Source organism: Sus scrofa, chromosome 14, assembly GCF_054392235.1.
Source record: "Sus scrofa isolate SSC_HxYL_T2T_F1_AM1 chromosome 14, Sscrofa_HxYL_maternal_Yorkshire_Landrace_v2.0, whole genome shotgun sequence".
NCBI classification, from domain to species: Eukaryota; Metazoa; Chordata; class Mammalia; order Artiodactyla; family Suidae; genus Sus; species Sus scrofa.
This window is the reverse complement of record NC_139396.1, coordinates 22626236-22649956: the sequence shown is the minus strand read 5'-3', so window position 1 is coordinate 22649956 and position 23721 is coordinate 22626236. Positions and strand designations below refer to the sequence as shown.

Genomic DNA, 23721 nt, shown 5'->3' with positions numbered 1-23721 from the left:
TTTTACATCCTGTGTGTTTGTGTTGTCCTGAACACAGTAGTCATTTTGGAAAGTTTTGTTTATAACCTTTGTTGAAATCTTCGTAGAATTTATATCAGAATCTGAGCTTATTCTTTTGCATATCTTCAGCCGTGACTCATCTTTATCCTGTGAGGGTGAATTTGATTTTCATAAATAGCAAAGGACCTTTCTGTGCCAAATCTGATTAATAAGGTCATACTATTTTAGGCAGAAGAGAAGTATAACAACAAAAATAAGACTGCTTTTCTTAAGAGGCTTGTATAATGTCAAACATTTACCAGTGTTAGGAGCTGTAGACAGCCCTGCTGGCTTTAATGGGCTGACTCCTAAGTGACCTCTAAAGGCCAGCACTCATTCTGCTTTCAAGTCTAGTACATTCATGAACACACCTCATGCACTGCAGTCTTATTTCTTTGTACTTTAAAATGTATTCAGTGACCCTTTACTTCATTTTGACTAATTAGGGTGTTTTGGAAGTTATTTGTTCACAGGCCATATGTTAGCTGCTCTAGAGGAAATAGATAAAAATATAGACATAGATGACTCAGCAGAGTCAGTCCCCTTGGAGTATCCATCTAAAATCTGGTAGGAGAGTTAAACATGTGTACGAGTATCCTAACTGCTGTTATAAAGTTGTTGAAATCAAACAGGAATAAGGCAGCTTGAACTGGGAATCGTGAGTTTGAGAAGATGCTATGGATTCTGTTGGCTATAATCCTCAGTTTATAAGACCTGCAGTGTGGGTCCCCAGCACTTCTCTAACCTTCTCTCCTATTGATGCTCCCTTTGCTCACACACTGTGTTCCAGGCATATTTATTCTCTTAACAAATACTCATTGAGCCATGCACTGGTGTAGACACTAGTTATATAGCTGGAAACAAACAAGGAACGATCACTAGTGCTGTGCAGCTGATGTTCTAGCACAGCGACAGTAGATGTGCAAATAATAAGTTGTGAATTATGGCAGAAGTGCAAAATGCTGTAGAAAAAGGGGAAGGGGTTTGAGGAGAGTTGGGAGTTTGCATTTTAACATAAAGGGTCGGGAGTTCCTGTTGTGGCTCAGTGGGTTGTGAACCCGACTAGTATCCATGAGGATTTGTTCCTTTTTCTGAAATGCTCTCCTTTTTATCTGACAACTTGGATCCCTGGCCTTGCTCAGTGGGTTCAGGATCCGATGTTGCTGTGAGCTGTGGTGTAGGTCACAGACATGGCTTAGATCCCAAGTTGCTTTGGCTCTGGCGTAGGCCGGCAGCTGCAGTTCCAATTTGACCCCTGGCCTGGGAACTTCCATGTGCTGCATGTATAGCCCTAAAAAACAAAATATATAATAATAATAATAAAATAATAAAATAAAATAAAGGGTCAGAGGAAGCCTCATTGAGAAGATAACATTTGTGTTAAGACTGAGAGGAATTGAGGAAATTGTCAGACAGGAAGAAGAGCATTTTAGGCAAAGGAACATCCAGGATAAAGGGCTAAGATGAAAGCATGCCTGGAACATTCACTTAATCACTGTACCCATAGCAGACAGGAGGATGAGAGTGGTTGGAGATACCGTCAGGGAAGCGGCAGAGGAATAAGAGCATAGAGGCATTACAGCTGGTAACCTGAGTGGAGAAGGACCCACCGGGTTATTACCAGAGATGCCGTGTGATCTTAGCATCTCTTTTAAAGATTTAAAAGATTTTTAAAGATTTTCCTGGTCACCACGCCAAGAGTAGACATCAGTAAGGCCAGGTTAGAGGCAAGAGCTCGTTCCTGCTAGGAGCATGTTGCTGTAGTTCAAGAGTTTTGGCTGGAGCACCGAAAAGGGGGAGCCCTGGGAACCAGAAAGTACCAAGGAGATTGCGAAGAGTGAGGATCTCAGGTAGGGGACCCCACAAAGTTGTTTTTTAACTCCTGGACTCACTGCTGTGGTGGACGTGTGTGTTTCCGGTGCTAAACAGCAGACCAAACACTGGAGAATTTGAACCAAGAGGTGGACTATTGCCCAGATCTGAGACTGGCCAAAGGCCCTGAAAACATAGCTAATGCTGAAACCACAATCCACGGAAGGCTGGTTGGAATGTGCAGCCTGGATATAGCCAAGTTGGTCGAATGCTAAAACAAAAATGTCCAGGCCAAAATTACTTAGCATGTGAAGAACCCAAAAAAATCTCAACTGGTATGGGAGAAGATGATTAACAGATGTCATTTAGAATGACGGGTGTTGGAATTATCCAAGATTTTGAAGCAGTTAGTACTTCAAGAAATAAGGGTGAACTGTTTCTGTTGCCTTCTCTTCACGGTGTTGGTGAGGGAGAGCTTCCTTTCCTAGGTTTCTGGGGATGGCCAAACATGTGATGCCTGCGTGACACTAGACAGATGTGATTGATTAGCAGCTTCTTAGTCACATATACTTATGGCCCTGGGGAGGGCACCACATGGCATGCAGGACTACACGGGGGTTGTGCTTGGGAGCAGAGTGAAAAGATGGAGGCAGGCTCTATAGTGATAAGAGGGTGGTGTGCTTCCTGGTTCCTTAGGGAGGATGTGATTGGTTTTGTTTGAATAATTTCACAGTTTGGCAGGAACTTGGAACCCTGTCCCCAGGGCTCATTAGGAACGATGCCCAATCTTCTTGATGAGGTGGGTTGTCTGTCAAGGGGACTTAGTCCATTGGAACAAAGTTGGGAGGAGAACTTGTGGTCAGGCCGTTTGTGGGTCGCCTGGTTTCCCTCGGTGCTAAGCAGCACATGGTATGGAGCCTTAATTTTAGGCCTCACGCACATGAACAAATGGAAATGCAGAAGGTTTCAGAATAGAGATAACGGAAGAACGAGTGAACTTTCAGTTCTCCCAGTCTAAGAAACAGAAAACCAAACAAAAAAAACAGAATAAATGAACAGAACCTTAGGGACCTATAAGACAGTAGTGAAATGGTTAACATTTGTAGCATGAGAATCTCAGAAAGAAAGGAGAAAGACTGGCTCAGAAAGGAAACCGTTGAAGAAATAATGGCTGGAGATTTCGCAAATTTAGTGAAAGACTTACACTAAGGATTTAAGAAGCTGAGTGAACATACACAAGATAAGCCCAAAGAAATTCTTGACCAGACACATAATCAAAATGCTTAAAACTAAAGACCAAGACAACAATAATGATCTTGAAAGTCAGAGGAAAATAGCACGTTGTTTATAGGTACAGTGATTTGAATGACTAGATTCCTCATCAGAAATAATGGGTTCCAGAGATAAGTGGAATGACATGTCTAAAGTGCTGAAAGGAAAGAACTGCCAACCCGGAATCCTGTATCAAAAGAAAATGTCCTTTAGGAATGAAGGTGAAATAAGGCTATTCTCAGAGTAAGGACAATTGCAGAGGACCTGGTGTGATGTTGTTGAAAGGACAGACACATTGAGCTGTGGAACACAACAGAATCCAGGAAACAGACTCATGCAAATAGGGCTGATCGATATTGGACAATTCCCACAGGCAATTCAGTGGAGAAAGTGTTAGAAAAGTTGGACGTCTATGTGCCCCCCCCCCCAAATAAAAAGAGAACCCTCAACCTAAATCTCACAATTTGTACAAAATGAACTCAAAATCATAAACTTAAATATAAAATACAGGAGTTCCCATCATGGTTCAGCAGTTAATGAACCCGACTAGCATCCATGAGGATGTAGGTTCTATCCCTGGCCTCGCTCAGTGGGTTAAGGATCTGGCATTGCCCTGAGCTGTGGTGTAGGTCACAGTTGCGGCCCAGGTCTGGCATTGCTGTGGCTGTGGCCTAGGCCAGGGGTGGCTACAGCTTAGATTTGATCCCTAGCCTGGGAACATCCATATGCTGTGGGTATGGCCCTAAAAAGACAAAGAAATAAATAAATATGAAATATAAAACTGTACTCTGAAGCTTTATGAAGCCAGAAACCATCTCTCTCATTCTCATCACTGGAGACCACGGGGCCAGTAGTCATTCAGCGAGAATTATTAAACATGTGAATTGTAGTCAAATTGGTTCTAGAACCCCTTGTGGATACCAAGATCCATGGATGCTCAAGTCCTTTATATACAATGGTGTAGTGTTTGCTTATAACCTATGCACATCCACCTGAATATGTATATACATATTTTTTGTCTTTTTGTCTTTTCTAGGGCTGCACCCACGGCATATGGAGGTTCCCAGGCTAGGGGTCTAATTGGAGCTGTAGCCGAGGGCCTACACCACAGTCACAGCAACACGGGATCCGAGCTGCGTCTGCGACCTACACCACAGCTCATGGCAATGCCGGATCCTTAACCCACTGAGCGAGGCCAGGGATTGAACCTGCAACCTCATGGTTTCTAGTCGGATTCATTAACCACTGTGCTACTATGGGAACTCCTCTCCTGTATATTTTAAATCATCTCTAGATTATAATACCCAACACTATGTAAATGTTATGGAAGTGGTTGTAAATACAATGTAAATGCTATGGAAAGAACAGTTGACCCTTGAACAACATGGATTTGAATTGCATGGGTCCAGCTTCTATATAGACGTTTTTCAGTAAATATATAATCAGCCCTGTGTATTCATAGGTTTCGTATCCATAGATTCAACCAACTGTGTATGGAAATTTCTGTCTGAGGTTGATTGAATCGAGGGTCTATAAGCCATGGATACACAAGGCCAACTGTATTCATTACTGTGCTGTTTTAGAGAAGGAGCTTGAGCATTTGCAGGTTTTGGTACATGTAAGAGCTCCTGGGACCAGTGCCCCCTCACACCAAGGGTTGACTCTAGGATCACTGAAGAAATCTAACAGGAAATTAAAAAATACCTAGAAGCAAATGACAACGAAGATACGACACTTCTCCATCCGTGTTAACACTTCATGGATGTGCTTGTGACTAATCGTCTTCACTAGATTAACAAGACTGCAAGCTTCTTGAGGACAGGTGACATGCCTTTAACATCCCCCATGCCTGGGAGCACCTAGCACGGGACTGTGAACCACACTTTTAGTGAAGGATCATTAGTTTGTTTGGGGTTGGGCGGAATCACATTTCTTAAGAGAGAGAAAAAGTATTTGCAACCTATAGTTAAATGTGAATGATGTAAATATATTAAAATCAGCCTTTATGAATCAGTAACATAGGACAAGAAATCCAATGGAAAATCGGCAAAGAAAATAAAGAGTAAATAAAAAAAAAACCCATCAAGTTTGTGATCACTTATTATAGCAGCAGTTAGGAAGGGAATCAAGCAAATTAAAAAATGAATACACTAAAAAAAAAAAAGAAAAGAAAAAAAGGGTTGATTAGTTACCAGCATGAGATAAATTCAAGATTTACTTTTTGACACTTTCTGGAATTTTTTTTTTTTCTCTGAATGCTTTTGATTGGAGGAAATTCATTGAATCTGTGGATTCAGAGGGCCAACTGTACTGCTACTGGAGGAAACAGAATGAAGTTAACTTCAAAGACAGCTTACACGAAGTAAATTGGAGAGTTATTATTATGGGAATATTTTCGTATGTATCAAGTTAAAATTAAGTTTTAAGAATCACCTGAAGTAGAGTGGACAGCAGGTGCTGAGAACAGCGAAAAGAAATATATAAAAAGTTCATAAAGGCAGGCAAATTAATATTGCATATATAAAGTCCGACAAATGACAGTTCATTTCTCCCATCTTTTAAAAATAAAACTGAGTTTTCATTTCACAAATCATCCATTTTGGTGACTGGTTTTTGAATCTCTAGTTCCTGTAACATGCAAAATAGAGTGTGAACCGTTCAGACTTGCCCTCAGTTCATGCCCCTGAGCATTTGATAAAGTACACATCTCAGTCCAATGATAACAGGAAAGCTTGTTTGGAGCAGTAGCATTAAAAGTGCATTCTTTTCACTCACACACAGTGAATTTACTCACTCAGCAGTGATGTTTGTGATTGAATGGCTGATGAGCAGCCATCTCCACCTGTGGGCAGAGGCCTGGTTCATGGGAGGAGCTCTCGGCTGAGCCTCTCAGGACTTGCATCCCATCTCCCTCACTAATCTGTCTTTCATTAGACAAGTTCTTTCTGCACTTTATGTCTCACTCTCTTTTGTAAAGTGAAGGTAATAATAATGTCTGTACCCACAGAGCCAGGGTGAGAATCAGCAAGGGTAGTACGTGTGCTGATAACATCACCTGGCACATTGTCAGAAATGACACTTCATTGTTATTTGTGTTGTTACTGTGTGCTTGCTTGCTGAAATTTTTCTTGTTTTTAAAATACAACAGGACTTCCTGTTGTGGCACAGTGGAAACAAATCTGACCAGGATCCATGAGGTTGCGGGTTTGATCCCTGGCCTTGTTCAGTGAGTTAAGGATCCGGCGTTGCTGTGAGCTGTGGTGTAGGTCACAGATGCAGCTTGGATCCTCCATCGCTGTGGCTATGGTGTAGGCCGGCAGCTGTAGCTCTGATTAGACCCCTAGCCCGGGAACCTCTGTATGCCTCAGGAACTGCCCTAAAAAGACAAAAGACAAAAAATACAATAAAATGAAGTACATCATCTCTACCAAGTTATTATGGATGTACAATAAACTGTATATGTTTTTAGCATATGGTTTGTTAAGTTTTGACCTAGATACACCTATGAAATCATAACCACAGTCAAGATAATGAAAATTTCCATCACCCCTAAAAGTTTCTTTCATGCAACCACTGAATAACCCACTTTCTGTCACCTAAGTTAGTTTTCATTTTCTAGAATTTTACATAAATGTAAAATCATTTAATAATCATTACATAATCATTTCTTTGCTTGGCTTCTTTCACTTAGCATAATTATTTTGGTATTCATTTATATGAGTTTCAATAGTTAATTCCTTTTTATTGCTGAATGGTATGGCATCGTATGGATGTACCACAGTTTGATTGTCTGTTCACATGTGGATAGACACTTGGCTTATTTCCAGTTTGGGGATATATGAGTAAAGCTGCCGTGAACATTTGTACACAAGCCTTTGCGTGGACATATGCTTTCAGTTATCTTGAGTAAATGGCTAGGACTGGAATGGCTTCGTCTGATAAATGTATGTTTGCATTTTAAATGAACTGTCAAAATGGCTTCCAGCTTGGTTGGACCAGAAGGCTGTGAGATTTCCCACCAGCAATAATGCAAATTCCAGTTTCTTTTGCATCCTCACCAATGCCTGGTATGCTCACCAATGCTTAGTATGATTTTAGTCCTCATGGGTGTCTGGTATCTCATTGTGTTTATAATTTTCATTTCCCTAATGTCTTTTTGAGCTAGTGAGCATCTAACTCTCTTTTTGAGTTCGTGTTTTCATTTCCTTCAGATAAATTCCCATGAGTGGAATTGCTGAATCATATATTAGTTCTGTTTAATTTTTTGATGACCCTCCATACTGTTTTCCATACTGGCTGTGCCAAATTATATTTCCACCAACAGTGCTCAAATGTTCCCTTTTCTCCATATCCTCACCAACACTTGTTATTTAAAAATTTTTAAAATGATAGCCAGTCTAACAGGTGCAAGGTTGCATCTTATTGTGGGTTGTTGTTTTAAGTTGATAATAACTTAAGTTTGAGTACATTTTATTTTATTTTAGTCTTTTTGTCTTTTCTAGGGCCACACCTGCACCATATGGAGGTTCCCAGGCTTAGGGGTCTAGTCAGAGCTGTAGCCACCGGCCTATGCCGGAGCCACAGGAATGCGGGATCTGAGCCGAGTCTGCAACCTACACCACAGCTCATGGTAACGCCAGATCCTTAACTCACTGAGTGAGGCCAGGGATCGAACCTGCAACCTTATGGTTCCTAGTCGGATTCGTTAACCACTGCGCCACGATGGAAATTCCATGTCTGAGTACATTTTACATCTCTGTATTTTTATTCATCTCACATGTTTTATTTTCTTGTTTTCTTTTTTCAGGGCTGCACCTGCAGCACATGGAAGATCCCCAGCTAGGGGCGGAATTAGAACTGTACGTGCCACAGCCACAGCAACACCAGCTCCAGGCCATGTCTTTGACCTACAGCACAGCTCACAGCAGTGCCAGATCTTTAACCCACTGAGCAAGGCCAGAGATCAAACATGCATCCTCATGGATACCAGTCGGGTTCTTAACTTGCTGAGCCATGACGGGAACTCCACATTTTATGTTTCTGATGTCACGTTTTTCATTTTTTTATCTTGTGTATGCATTAACAAGTTATTATAGTTATAAATGCTTTTACTATTTTTGTCTTTTAATCTTCATGTTAGCTTTATGAGTCATTAACTTAGTACCTTTGCAACTTTAGTTTATCCTAAATTTTATATTGGCATTTACCATTAAGATTTATACTTTCATATGTTTTCCTGTTACTAAATAGTTTCTTTAACACTTTTTTTTTTTTTTTTTTCTTCTTGGCCAGTCTAGTTGTGATGTGCTCCTTTAGCTTTTACTTGTCCGGAAAACACTTTATTTCTCCTTCATTTCTGAAGGACAGCTTTGCTATGTGTAGTATTCTTGATTAGAAGTTTTTTGAATACATCGTGCTCATCCCTTCTGGCCTGCAAAGTTTTTGCTACCAAATCTGCTTATGGGGGTTCCCTTGTATGTAGCAGGTTGTTTTTCTTTTGCTGCTTTTGAAATGCTCTCTTTGCTTTAACTTTTGAGACCTTAATTATAATGTGTCTTGGTGTGAGTCTTTCTTGGTTTATCTCTTATAGAACTCTCTGGGTTTCCTGGATCTTGATGTCTTTTTCTATCCTTTAGGTAGGGTTGTTTGTAGCCATTATTTTTTCAAGTAAGGTTTCTGCCTCCTTTGCATTCTCTTCTTTTTCTGGGACCCCTGTAATATGAATATTAGTATGCTTCATGTTGTCCCATAAGTCTCCTAAGCTTTCTTGACTCTTTTCCATTCTTGTTTCTTTTTTGTTGCTTTGATTGGATGAGTTCCACAACCTTGTCTTTGAGTTCACTGATCCTTTTTTTTTTTTTTTTTTTTGTACTTCATCTAGCCTTTTGTTGAATCCCTCTATGGTATTTTTCAGTTCAGTTATTGTATTCTTCAGCTTTATCACTTCTACTTGTACTGTCTTAAATTTTCTGTCACTTTGTGGGAGTTCTTTCTTTTCCTGTTCTTGTGAGCATTTTTAAAACCTATTTTGAACTCCTTTTTCAGGAAATCACTTGTCTTTGTTTTATTAAGGTCTTTTTCTGAGATTTTACATTGTCCTTTTCCTTGGAATACATTTCTATGTTTCTTTAACTTCCTTGACTGATGTTGGTTCTTGTGTATTAGATAAAACAGCCACCTCTCCTAGTCTTGGAGACAAACTTTATTGTTCAGCCCTGCCCTAGCTCTTTATTGTCTCTCAAATCTTTGGTGGTTTTGCTCAAGCATCCTGCTTTATTCTTAGTGGCTGAGGGTGTGCCAGGACCTGTCAGTGTTTCAGAGGGGATATTCTCTGGATTCTAGCTGATTAGAAGCCAGACCCTCAGGCAGTAGCTTTTAAGATATGCAAACATACTTCTTTCAGGGGAAGACTTGGAGAAGGGCATTTCTGTTTGCTCCTTCTACACTGTGCCTTTGGGTGATAACCGGTTAAGAACTGTTTCTTTGTTTGCCGTTGTCCCTTTGAACCATTAACGCAAGGCCACCTGGTCAACAGATCCAGGCTGTCAAGTGATAGTCTTCTAGGTGGCAGCTACCAAGGCTGGGGTGACAGATGTGTGCACAGGGTTCTTTCTCAGAGACAACAGAGACCTGGGGCAGGGCAGATGGAAGGTGGGAAGATGGCACCTCCCTGCCTCCTTTTCTCTGGAGAGGATTGTAGTAGTCAAAATTATAGCCCTTTGATGCATCTTTAATTAGAAGCTGCCCTTCAGGCCACAGCTATGAAGGTAAGCTTATTGGCCTCTTTCTCTGAAATACCAGCCCTTTCATTTGGCTTCTTCTCCATTGTGCCATGGGGTGTATAGCTGGTTAAGAACTTTTTATTTGTTAGTCTTGTGGGACCCATGAATATAAGCTCTGTTGGTCTCCAGAGCCTGACGATCAAGGGGTATTTCCTGGGCGACATCTGCAAAAATCTGCCAGATGTGTGTCCAGGCTCATTTCTGGGAGATTCTGGTGACTTAGTGTGAGGCAGAGAGAGTGCAAAGATGGAACCCACTGATCCCACTGGTCTTTGGATAGTATTACAGCAGGGTTCTAGATGACTTTCAGACTAAAGCCTCAACATAAGCAAATAGGCCTCTTTTACACAAAAACTGGGCACTTTTCAGTCAGCTGCTCCTGCACTGGGTTCTGTAGGGGTTGCCAGGTGAGTCTGTGTGAGCCTGGAACTGTTTCTCAGTTTATTATAGCTGTCACTCTCATTGACATGAAGCTGTTGACTTTCAAAGCTAGATATTTTGGGATTTCATCTCTTAGGTGCTGGGCTTAAAAGTTGGCATGCCTGGTGTGGGATTTAAATCCTTCGTTCCTCAGGGAGAATCTTGGAATTATGAATTCACTACCCTGGGAGTGGGGTCATTGGTGCTTCAGCCTCTCCTACCTGAGTGTGGGTTTTTTCTATTTTGTCCAATGTGAAGGAATTGCTCAGGTAGTTCTGGGGTTTCTTTTAAAGGAAACTGTTCCTTATTTAGCAGTAGATTTGATGTGTCTGTGGAAAGAAGTGAGTTCACAATCCTTCTGTGTCGTCATCTTGAACTAGAACTCATTTGCATTATTTTTGTCAAATGACTGAAAGCTTAATCAGAAAACTTCCATACACCTAGACTCATTATTGCTATTTTTCCACTTACTGTAATCTCACCAAACTACTTCCAGGATCTAGATTACCCACAAAAGTGAGATCAAACTTAAGAGTACCGATCTTAAAAGGCATTTGGCCTGGGGATTTGAAAGGACCACCTTAACTTTGAAACAGATTCACCACTGTTTATAGCCGTTTGTTACTTGGAGATGTGCCCCATCTGTTATGGTTGTGGCGGAGCTGGAAACCATCCTGTTAGCATTCAGAGTTCTTGTCTTTGTGTGTAAAATTGGCTGTTACTAAATAAGCTTTTTGCTGCCTATAGGATTACACTGCTCAACTAAGATGTGTTTTTATGGTCACATGTCTCACCTCCCTCTCTTATTATTGTCATTTTATAGTGGCAATTTGTGAATATACTTTTTGACCTTTTTGCTTTTTAGGGCCTCATCTATGGCATATGCAAGTTCTCAGGCTAGGGGTTGAATCAGAGCTGCAGCTGCTGGCCTACACCACAGCCACAGCAGCACGGGATCTGACCTACACCACAGCTCATGGCAACGCTGGCTTCTTAACCCACTGAGTGAGGCCAGGGATTGAACCCCCATCCTCATGGATACTAGTCAGGTTCATAACCTGCTGAGCCACAACAGGAAGTCCACTTTTTGACCTTTTCGATCACTAGTTATTATAGTCTGTAGTGTCAGCCCTGTTGTTGATGCTGTTGTGTGTGGCCGGTTGCCAGCAGCCAGTTTTGCTCTTAGACTTTCTTTCCCTTGTCTTCTACCTTCTGCTGCCTCTTTCCTGATACCTCACCATTAATGTAATGTTAAAAGGAAAACATATAATCACTATTAATATAATTTAGTGAGATAAAAATAATAATGGCAGGCAGTTTGGAGCAGTTCAGAATTGAATTAATCTTTCAGCTGTTGACAGATTTTTTTTTTTTTTTTTTTGTCTTTTTTGCCTTTTCTGGGGTCGCTCCTGTGGCATATGGAGGTTCCCAGGCTAGGGGTCTACTTGGAGCTGCAGCCGCCCGTCTACACCAGAGCCACAGCAATGCGGCATCCAAGCTGCGTCTGCAACCTACACCACAGCTCACGGCAATGCCAGATCCTTAACCCACTGAGCAAGGGCAGGGATTGAACCCGCAACCTCATGGTTCCTAGTCAGATTTGTTAACCACTGAGCCACAATGGGAACTCCTGACAGATTTCTTCAAAGCATTTGCTTTTGCTGTCCCTTAGTTTTGCTTAAATCAATAGGGAAATTATTATTCCAAATAAGTAACTGTTGTTAATGGTTTGGTGCCTGTCATTTCAGAAATTTTAAAGTGCATCTACCAATACATTAATACAGACTTATGTATATTTTTTTTCCTAAAAACACGATTATATTATACATTCTGTTCTCAGACTTGGAATTTTTTGATTTAATAGTACATTTTAGGTGTCTCTCCTTCTTGTCTTACAACTTTAGTGTAAAAAAAAAAGCAAAAAAAACCCCTGTGGTATTTCATACCACCATAAAGTGTTTTCTTGGCCTTTCCTCTGAATCCTATCCTACATCCAGAATCCTATAAAGGAAGTATTTTGACATATTGATAGTGTTGAATTTTTTGATACTTGAATTAGATTTTCTGTTATTGAAAGAGTCTAGCTTTCTTGGAATGAACTACTCTGGTAATAATATAGTAACCTTTCATGCTTAGTGATATTTCTGGATTCTATATATCTATATTGGAATGGTATTTTGCATCCAATTTTATAGAAGAGATTAGTTTGAAGTTTTCCTTCATATGTTGTCTTGTAAGATTTTGGTAGCAGTTAAATAGAAGCATCTTAAAAATGACCTGGAAGCTTTATTATCTGCTGTCTGGGATACTTGAAATAATACTGGGGTTAAATAACACCCTTGAAATTTTGTATTAATTTTACTTTTGTGTCCTGATGCATTTTGTCATTTTAAAATTCGCTTTTAATAATTGACACTTCTTGGGCACTATAGTTACCTAGATTTTCAAATGTATGGGTATAGACCTGTATATCATGTTTTCTTATAATTCTTTTTATTTCTTTTCATTCTTGGGTGTTTCTCTTTATTAAAACCTTAATTCATATTTTTGTTTTCTTCTCTTTCTCCCTACTTGCTTTTCCACAGAACCAGCTCTTAGGTTTATGGTGGGTTTGTTTTGTTTTTTCCCCCTTAACTATTTTTCTCTTTTCAAATTTTTGTCCTAATTGCTCTTGTGATAATTAATTCTACTTTTTCTTTGTCTCAGTGTTTTCATTGCTCTTTTTTAAAAATTCAGATATTTACTTGGTTTGTCGTCATTCTTTTTTTTTTTTTTCTTATTGTCTTTTACAGGGCCAAACCCGTGGCATATGGAGGTTCCCAGGCTAGGGGTCTAATTGGAGCTGTAGCTGCCAGCGTACGCCAGAGCCACAGCAACATGGGATCCAAGCCAGGTCTGTGAACCTAAGCCACAGCTCACAGCAATACCGGATCCTTAACCCACTGAGCGAGGCCAGGGATCAAACCTGCAACCTCATGGTTCGTAGTTGGATTTGTTAACCACTGAGCCACGACAGGAACTCCTGTCTTCATTCTTAATGATGAAAATGTTTGTATTTTAAAGCTAACTTTGGCTGTCTACTGTTCATTTTAATGTAACACTTAGATATTTTCTAGCTTTGCATGTTATTTTTATTTAATTTTAATCTTAGAGTAGGGTTTTAGGGTGTATTTCTGTTTGCTTGGTTTTTTAAGTTTCCAAGTTATTTTTAGTGTGATTTCTAGCTGCATTACTACATGTTCAGATAATGTTTTCTATAGCGCTACTTTTTTGGGAAGTGATTGCAGCTTCATTTTATATAACAGTTGTATTGGCCAGTGTTGTTATATGTATTCCACAGCCGTTGAAAAGAAAGCACCCATTTCGTTTGTAGGGTTTAGATACAGTTTACAAAATACATTTTATTTATTATGTTCTTTTCCAGTTTTTGTGTATTTGAGCTGTCAGAGTGAAGAGAGGTAGGTTAAAGTACCCATTGATACTGTATTTCCTGTCAATTTCTTGTTTTACTCTCAAGTTTTCTTGTATACCTGGCCCTTGAACTACCAGGGGTTAGTGGTGCCAACCCCCCAGGCCGTGGGAAATGTGTGTGTAACTTTATAGTTATATGCAGGTTCCATATCTGCAGATTCAGCCAACCAAGGATCACGTAATACTGTAGTACACATTTACTGAAGAAAATCCCCATGTAAGTGGGCTTACACAGTTCAACCTCTATTGTTCAAGGGTTAACTGTATAAACATTTCAATTCCATGTTTTTTTGGTGCCTGGAGATGTCATGTGTCTCATTACGGTTTATACCATTTCATCAGGGTGACATAGCACATACTCCTATTTTCCCATGACATGTTTTTGCCATGAATTCTCTTTGACCTTATTGTGGTATGTTGAACCCTAATTCATTTGAACATCGTTTGCCTGATGTGTCTTACCCAGCCTTTTATTTTCTGCCTTTGAGTTGGTTTGTTATACGTGTTTATGTATCTTGTAGACATATACGGTTTGTAGGAACTTTTCTAAGAGATAATTTTATTCTATTTTTCACATTATTTATTTCAGTAAGAAATCCCATATAAATAAGTTTAATAGGCCCAGTGTCTTTTAGACTTACTTCTTGCTCAGCTCTTCTTGAAGTGAATTGTTTTTGCTTTTTGCCACTATATATTGTGCCAGATTTTGTTTCTATGGTACTGTGCGTAGGTTCAATATTTCCCTATATTTTTGTGTATATTTATAAGATACTTCTTTTTTAAAAGTTTTGTGTTTTATTACTTGCAATTTTTTTTTGGATGTGACATTGGCGAAGTCAGCCAGTTATCTTTATGGAGTTTCTCAGAAATAATCTTGGTCTGCTGGTGTGGTATGGTTGCCTATATTAGGAAATTATTAGGTATTGAAAACAATTTCTTATTTAATTTTACTGATTCTTATTTTTTTCCAAGCTTTGAAAATATTGATAGCATTATGAGAGCTACAATTAACTTACTAGGATACATAAAGAAAATTCACATTTGATACTGGTTCTAGCTATTATTTTTCCTTTGCATAAAAGATTATTTAAAACTTTTAAAAAGCATGAAGGAGTGCTTTAGGGAAGCTATTTTGGTCCTAGTCTCAAAGGACAGATTGCTATTCCTTTCCCACCCTAATGAAAGTAGGTCACTGGCTTTTGACATGTCTCCATGATGTGAGATTTATTTGATGTTCAAGTGCACTGTCTAGAAATAGTGATGCAATGTCAGCAAGGCCACTTTTCATTTCATGAACATAATTTCCAGTGCCCTGGAATTAATTTATTTCTTGACCTGTTAGTGGTTACACTTGGTCATGAGCATTTCAGAGGAAGAGGAAGCGTCTGGAAATGGTCATAGTCACCCTGTTAGATGATAAATTATGAGGTTTCTGTTCAGCTTGAAGATTTGACTTGTTGACGTTGATATCTTATGAAAAGCAAGGGGATATTTTATTAAGCAGACTTTTACCTGACGCCATGGTACAATTTGCATCCTGGCCTGGCATCTGGCTCATGTGGTCGAGAAAACTCACCTAATACATGTATTTTTGAATTCTGTTTTTCTGTGGCCAACTTTAAACTTGATTGGGTTCCCTGCTCCATTCATTAGCCAGAAGCAAATACTTGAAAAACAGGGAGTAACCATAGGACTCTTCTGTAATTATCTGTAGCACCTAATTGTCTGTAGGTCCTAAAATACCTGATATTTTAAATGAGCTACTTCGAAATCAGTTATGCATCAGTTCAGTGTTTTAGAAAGACATTGATAAAATATGTGAACTACCATAAAACTGGTAACCTCATTGCATGTGGACCCTGGAATGGACGGAATCCTCACTCAGGGGCCTTGGGAAAGTGACTTGCCTCTCTGTGCTTTCATCTCCCAATCCATAAAGTGTGATAGTCATCATGAGTATTTTATAATGGTATTATGGGGTGAAAGGAATAAACGGACATGCACTTTAAAGGTATTCTGGTAGGTAATGAGGACTCAATATGTGTAGTGGTTTAGTTTCTCATCATCAGTATCCTGCCTAAGCTGTTTGTGTTTATAAAGAAAGGTCTTTTTTTCTCTCGCTCCTTTTGCCCCTTCCTTGCTTAGCAGATTGTCCCTCTATTCTGTGTGGTTAGGGGTACCTGCTCCTCTTCAATTCTGCCAGAAGGGCAAGTCTTGGGCATAGCGTCATTTGCCTTGCTCAGGAAGTGTATTCCAATGGGGTTTTCCACATAGCCTAGCTTAATTGAACAGCAGCTTTTCCAAACTGTAGAATTAAAGCGTAAAGCTTGGTAAGGCAGTTTTGTGGATTTGGGCGTATTTTCGGTGCTTCAGTTTCATATATTTGTCTGTTTACTAGATGTTTTTCTTCTCTGCATTATATAAAGTTCATTTTCATCTTATCATTAGTGTTAATTTACATAGGTTTATTTAGTATGGATTTAAGTTATTTATTTATTTCACTTTTTTTTTTTTCTCCTTAGGCCCACACCTATGGCATATGGAAGTTCCCAGGCTAGGGGTCAAATAGGAACTGTAGCTGTCGACCACATCCATAGCAATGCCAGATCCGAGCTGCGCCTGACCTATGCCACAGCTGACGGATCCTTAACCCACTGAGCAAAGCCAGGGATTGAACCCGCGTCCTCATGAATACTAGTTGGATTCGTTACTGCTGAGCCACAAATGGAAACTCCTAAGTTCATTATTTTTCAGAAACTTAAATTATGTTGAGCTGCCAGTCTCATATTTACTTTGTTCTACCTTTGTTTTCATACACCTGACTTTGCAATTATAAAATTTTAGCGTTTATTCATCAGTTTGACAACTTTGAGAATTCCGTGAAAAATCCACATTGTAGGATCTGAGAAGATTTGGATGTTTTTATTTAGCGCATGTTAAGATCACATCATTAGGTACTGAAATAAGAACTTTATAATATCCTGTCCTCTTTCAAGAAATTCGTTGTTAAAGGATAAACTGAGGCATAGTAAAATTTTAAGAACTTTGTCAGAGCAAAAAATCGATTTGAACTGGGTTGTCACAGGCTAAAAGTGGTTAGCACTATGCCAGCAAGAGCTTTAGGGAAAGACTTTTATAGAGAAAAAGTAGAGGCAAAGTAAGGAAATTATTGATTGGCTGTATAACTGAAAGTCTGTTTGGCTGTTTGTGATTGGTTGTTCTTAGTGTTTTGATTTTGTAACTTTGAGGCATTTACTTTGGTTTGCTTACATAGGCCACCAAGGTATTTAGAGCCACCCAGCCTAACGGCCTCCTTGTTTACCTAGTTCAACAAGTTCTATCTCTTTGCTGGTTTGATTATGTCCTCCATTCGTCCTCAGTAGAACTGAGCGCTAGCAGGAAAGGAACTGGGCAATTTTGTTGATCCCTGTGACAGCAACATCTAGCCCAGTGTTTGTCAAGTGATAAAGTGATAGCTGCTTAATAAATATTCCTTGAATGAAATAAATTGGCTTTCTTTGAATGTTTCATTTTCTAGGATTTTTAGGAGGTATACCCAGAAATTTTATACACACACACACACACACACACGCACACACGCACATATACATATTTTTTAATGCGTTTCTACTGGTTACCTGTGTGTTTAGTACATTTGTTTTCTGCTTCTGTTGCTTTCCTTATTGTAGTTTGTTTTTAACTAGACATGTTTCAGTGCCCTTTGGGGACAAATTCTTCAGATTCCAAAAACATGTAAAAACTGTTTCCCTGCTTTGAATGGCAGATCTTGAGAGGGGCTTCATAGGCCTATCATTTGAACTTTAAGAAGGCTGAGGAAGAAAGGAACAGATTGTGTTTCTAAAACTCAAGCATACCTGGCCAGCCCTTTCACACCTCTGAGAAGAGAGAAAAGAAAGTAGGTTAAGATTCAAGGTTTTTTTTTTTTTTTTTTTTTTTTTGTATTTTGTTGGCTGCACAAAATTAAAGCTGCAGAAAAAAAAGAAGTGTTAAAGAGCTCAGACCCTTTTAAAATGCAAGAACTGAATTTTCATGAGTCAGTGGTTGCTCTGTAACTAGAGCAGTCAGCCCCTCCCAATCTGGTATTTGGGTCACTGTGCAATTATTTTTTGCTGATTTGCCTCATGAATGTACACACACGCATGTTATTTTTGATGCCTTGAAAAACATTTCAGTTGAGCTATAGAGACGTAGAGGATTTAAAACACTTAGTTTGGTGCCTTTATTTTGTGTAACTTGAAATAAATGTAACATTTCTAATGCCAGTTGATAGTGCAGAAATCTAAGTTGTTCAAATATGTGAAATTTAGCATATTCATTTTAAACTGTTCTCACATACAGTGGTAATGAACCTCACTGACACTTTCTTCCTAGTCCAGTTAGCAGAATCCTTTGTAATGCGGATATTAGGAGAAATAATGCATTCCACAGAAGAGCTTTTCCCCTGGTATTTATACCAAGTGAAGTTTGTTTACATCACTATTGTAAGGTACCTTTTGATTTTTTTTTTTTTTTTTTTGCCTTCCCAGCATCTGAATCCCTCCTTCTAAATCTGTGGGTCCCTGCCGAATAGATTTTGGTGGGTATGTGCTAGCAGAGGTTTCTGCCTAGGGTTTCGAGTTTGAAGCTTGACTTTCAGAGGGTAGGACAGTGCAAGCTTCCTTCTGGCAGTGGTGTGGGGGCTTTGTCCAAATCCTGGGAGGCAGTGTCCTTACTTAGAAGTAAGCCTCTCTGCTGTAGGCTGGGACTGGCAGCCTGGCTTATAGATCTTACAGGTCTGTGAGATATATTCATTTGTTTATCTTTTTAGTATTTTATTGCGTTCTTATTAGGTACCTGATACTTGTAGTGGCTGGAAAAATATAGCATTAAATAAGAGACCAAACCCTTGCCTTCATGGAGTTTATATTTGAGGAGGCAGACTGATAAATAAAATATCTAGTCATGTTAGGTGGTAATAAACGTGGTGATGACAAAATTAAGCAAGAGATGAGAGAAGGCGTGCAAAACCAAAAGGCCATGAGAATGAGAGTAAGGGGTGATGTGGGAGGGTACAATGAGAAGTCCGTATGGTCTCACCCGCAGAGGAAGGGAGAGTGCTGGAACCCTCGCTCCGTTTCTGGAGAAACAGTTGGGAGGTCCAGGAAGGAGCAAGGTGCTCGCAGAGCTTCTGGACCACTTTGATTCTGGAGATGTGCTGATTGGTGCAGGACGGTGATGGCACAGATGCACAGATAGATAGGCAGAATTTTCAAAGAGCAGCCTGAATTCATTTCAGCAAGTATAGGTGTAATGAGATTAAGTGTGTGTGTGTGTGTGTGTGTGTGTATATATATATATATATATATATATATATATATATATGCAGTCGTTTGTGGAATATAGTTTAAAAAGTACATTCAGTATGAGTTAGCATTTTAAATACTTTACTATAAAAATTTAAGCACCTTGTCTGTTAAATCTAGACCATATGGTCATTGTCTAGTGTTTGTATTAGTTATCTTACCATACACAAAGAATGTGTAGGAGCACTGGGTTTTAGAGTAACATAACCTCTGGGGGAACTGCTGTGGTTTTTCCTTCTGAACATCCAAAAAAACATTTCAACTGATGCTTATATGCTAGCACAATATATGTCGAAAAGTCTAGGCATTGTAGAAAATGAGAAGCATAGTGAAGATTGTATAATTCGTTATGAAATGACTAATATATTTTATGCAGAAAAGCTATAAATATATCAATTGTTGAAGTTATTGTCATAGCAAAAATTCTACTGAATGTCAGGTCTTTTTTCTCCACCTAGACTTTTTGCTAAATGCCTTATGATTGAATATTTATTTTTGTCAGTGTGAAGATTAAAGAAAAGCTAACCAGAAGCAATCTTAATATCTTGTTGATTACATTCCAGAAGAAAAAGAAATGGCAGAACATTAAGCCTAAATGCCATTTGCTATAATTACCCTGTGTGAAATATAACTGGTAGCTGTCAAGCTTTGATTGAAACTTACTGAAGGTTAGCACCAGCTGCCTGCATTAATTGTCTCTGTGAGCAAATGCACATACCAAAGCCACCATTTGGAAGCATGCTTTTTTGTGTTTAATTTGTTGTAAAGTATTTTATGATTGGGTTTGGATGAATGCTGCTGTAACTTCCGATTTATTTTTGGCATCATTTCCAACAAACAAACAAAGTCCTTTCAGTTAACTCCTCAGGACTCCATGTACGTGGTGTTTCCAAACTTCGTAATGCGGAGTATTTGAGAAGGGGAGCTTGTAAATACTGTCTTAAAGAAGGGTTTTAGAGTATTGTTCTAATAAATATTTGCATACCTATCCTGTTTGAACTATGAATGTTTAATTTTTTCTAGATACATGAAATCCAACTTAATACATTAGTAATTTTTTTGCTAATAAGGTAGTTTGATCATATTAGAATGTTTTGCTTTCTTTTCAATACTTATTAGTTGGAAGGTAGCAAGCTTCAGTTGAGTTTTCTTTTTTTTAATTAACGATTTTTATTTTTTCTGTTATAGCTGGTTTACAGTGTTCTGTCAGTTTCTACCGTACAGCAAGGTGACCCAGGCACACATACATATACACATTCTTTTTCTCACATTATCCTCCATCATGTTCCATCATAAGTGACTAGATATGGTTCCCTCTGCTACACAGCAGGATCTCATTGCTTATCTGCTCCAAAGGCAATAGTTTGCATCTATTAACCCCAAATTCCCAGTCCATCCCACTCCCTCCCCCTTGGCAACCACAAGTCTGTTCTCCATGTCCATGATTTTCTTTTCTGTGGAGAGGTTCATTTGTGCCTTGTATTAGATTTCAAATATAAGTAATATCATATGGTATTTGTCTTTCTCTTTCTGACTTACTTCACTTAGTATGAGAGTCTCTAGTTCCATCCATGTTGCTGCAAATGGCATGATTTTGTTCTTTTTTATGACTGAGTAGTATTCCATTGTGTATATGTACCACATCTTCTTAATCCATTCATCTGTAATGGACATTGAGATTGTTTCCATGTCTTGGCTGTTGTGAATAGTACAGTGATGAACATATGGGTACATGTGTGTTTTTCAAGGAAAGTTTTGTCCAGACATATGCCCAAGAGTGGGATTGCTGGGTCATATGGTAGTTCTCTATTTAGTTTTCTGAGGTACCTCCATACTGTTTTCCATAGTGCTTGTACCAATTTACATTTCCCAACAACAGTGTAGGAGGGTTCTCTTTTCTCCACACCCTCTTCAGCATTTGTTGAGTTGTTAATGATGGTCATTCTGACTGGTGTGAGGTGGTACCTCATAGTAGTTTTGATTTGCATTTCTCTAATAATCAGTGATGTTGAGCATTTTTTTCTTGTGCCTGTTGGCCATCTGTATTATCGTCTTTGGAGAACTGTCTATTCAGGTCTTTTGCTCATTTTTCAATTAGGTTATTGGGTTTTTTTGCTGTTGAGTTGTATAAGTTTTTTATATATTTTAGAGATTAAGCCCTTGTCAGTTGCATCATTTGAAACTGTTTTCTCCCATTCTATAGATTGTCTTTTTGTTTTTTTAATGGTTTCCTTTGCTGTGCAAAAGCTGGTGAGTTTGATTAGGTCCCATTGGTTTATTTTGAGTTTGCTATAAATACTAATATCTTGGTAAAGCATAGGTATTTTGAAAAGTGTTGAGGGAAACGTATTTTCTGTATCAAAGTGATGAGAACTCATTTGCAAATTCATTTGGATTGTGTACAAGTATATTTTCTTGAGTGAATAACTGCAGTGTTTGATTTGAGAGGTACCACACATGGCACCAGATAAGCTGCACTACAGTCTGTCACAGATTGATTCTTTGTTCATAATGATCACAATCTGAATTGAACAAAAATTCTGTGTAGAGCCCAAACAGAAGGCGTTTATGCCTTTATTGCCCTGTAGGGAACATCTGGTTTGAGTCCTTTGAGAGCCAAACCATGTGACTATGGCTTAAATTCATGAAATTACACTGAGAAATAGTTCAGTATTGCTATGTTGTTGGTGATCTCTAGTAAGTAGACATTCGATGTATTTTGCCTGCTTCGTTCCATTCTCCTTTCTGAACATACTCCAGTTTCTTTCTATGAAGAGAACTCTGGGCCTGTTCCCACAAGGGAGGGAGCCCTGGGGCATGGCACCTTGAGCTCCTCCAGTGTGGGTGCTCTCACATGGGACACTCAGGTGGTTGTAGAGCTTCCACAGCATGACCTTGATGGTGGCATTGCCAGGTTGTCTGGATGGGTGTCTGCCTGTCATTTTTCAGAGCCTCCCTTGATTCTTGACGAGCCTTCCAGAAATCCCCTTTTCTTTATACGAATCAGAGTCGATTTTAGTTGCTTATCACCTTCACTAGAGTTTTAATTGGCTAAAGAAGCACATCCCTTTCAAACCTAAAGGGATATTTTAATGTTAGTAAAAGTATCTGCTGTCTAATATACAGGCGGTGGCAGTTTCAGACTCCATTGCTTAGAGACAGTCTCTTTACACTTGCCTTGTACACCCTGCCAGGCGATCACTTTTTGTTTCTTTTGAGTTTAGTATTTGAAGACATGATTTGCAGATGTCTGGATAGCAGGCTATAGAGGTATTTGGCAGCATCTTTTGTTTGCCGAGTTGTAGAATGCTTCCCAGTGCCCTCGTGTTTAAAGCCAGTTAGTTACCAGATGGTGTGTGTCGTAAAAGGGCAGCCACAATAAAATGTTTCTTCAACTGAATTTTCATATCATGTGTAGGTTTGAAAAAAAATAAACAAAATAAGTGCTTCATTTTCCCTCTTGTAATTTTAAAGCAACAATTCTAGGGTTAGAAGATGACTAAACTAGAAGCATTCCGTTTTAAAATTCACCCATATAGAATAAAGTATACTTTTATCGTTGAAGATATCTGTTTTCCATAACAATTAAAATATTGCTGGAAGAATTACGTGTTGAGAAGAAATTGGATTTTTTTTTTCAGTCATTATGAACTAGTGAAATGGAAAATTTGACCATTTATATTTAGATCTGTCACTACTTGGTTTTTATATTAGATCACTTTCTGACCGTCACATCTTTTTGCATTCCACCTTCTAGACGGTTAAACATTTCTGTAGCTAATCCATTTCTTACAAGGGAAGTTTCTCAGCATTTAAGGGGTTAATTATCTGAATGATATTCCCTTAGTAGGATAAACCTGGTGAAAAATCGGACTAGTGTCTTATTTTATGTTCTTGCTTATTAAATGTATGCTTCTCTTCTGAAGCATATGTATATGACCTTTATATTTAAGGTCAGGCTGGTGTCTTGTTTTATATTCTTATTTATTAAATATATGCTTCTCTTCTGTTCTCTATGTTTAGATGAATTATGCACAACAGGTGTGAATATAGACTCATCACAATTGCGTACATATGGATTTACCCCAGAAGACCTAGATGTGTATGCTAGAGAGGTACCCCAGCTTTCAAAGGAAGACTATGAAATAGTTGCAACTGGTATAATAGCATAAATAGAAATTTAGGGTTTTAAAAAAATATGTATATGGACTATCGTATTTTTCTCAGCCTAAGTATGCATGTGTGTTCTCTGCATAGTCATAGGTTTTGCAGACACTTTAAATATTGTCTCCTTCCTGACACAGGAGTGAGTTATGTTGGAATGAGCTTAACCTAGAGGATGTTCTTGTCATAGAAATGTTCCATCGGATGAGGAGGGCTGTGCGATAATGCTAAAGCCTAATTTAATCCAAAGTTTGGATGAAGTGCTTTCTGCTTTCAAGTATAGAAGAAAACAATGTTTTTTGAGTAAACTTTTAAGGGTAATGTTATCGACAGGAAGTTGACTTGTGTCTTGTTTTATGTTCTTGTTTGTTAAATATATGCTTGGTTTTTAGTTTTAC

General features: G+C 38.8%; 1 protein-coding gene and 1 long non-coding RNA gene across 22 annotated transcripts in view; both read left to right on the top strand.

Annotated features, from left to right (window-relative positions):
- The window catches only part of AUH (AU RNA binding methylglutaconyl-CoA hydratase), a 147854-nt gene that overhangs the window by 67551 nt on the left and 56582 nt on the right, over positions 1–23721 (top strand). The gene's annotated exons all lie outside the window — the stretch shown is intronic.
- On the top strand, positions 2227–5201 carry LOC146396402 (uncharacterized). The gene is made up of 2 exons (XR_014826406.1): positions 2227–3635; positions 4323–5201. It is a non-coding gene; the product is annotated as an uncharacterized LOC146396402 (long non-coding RNA).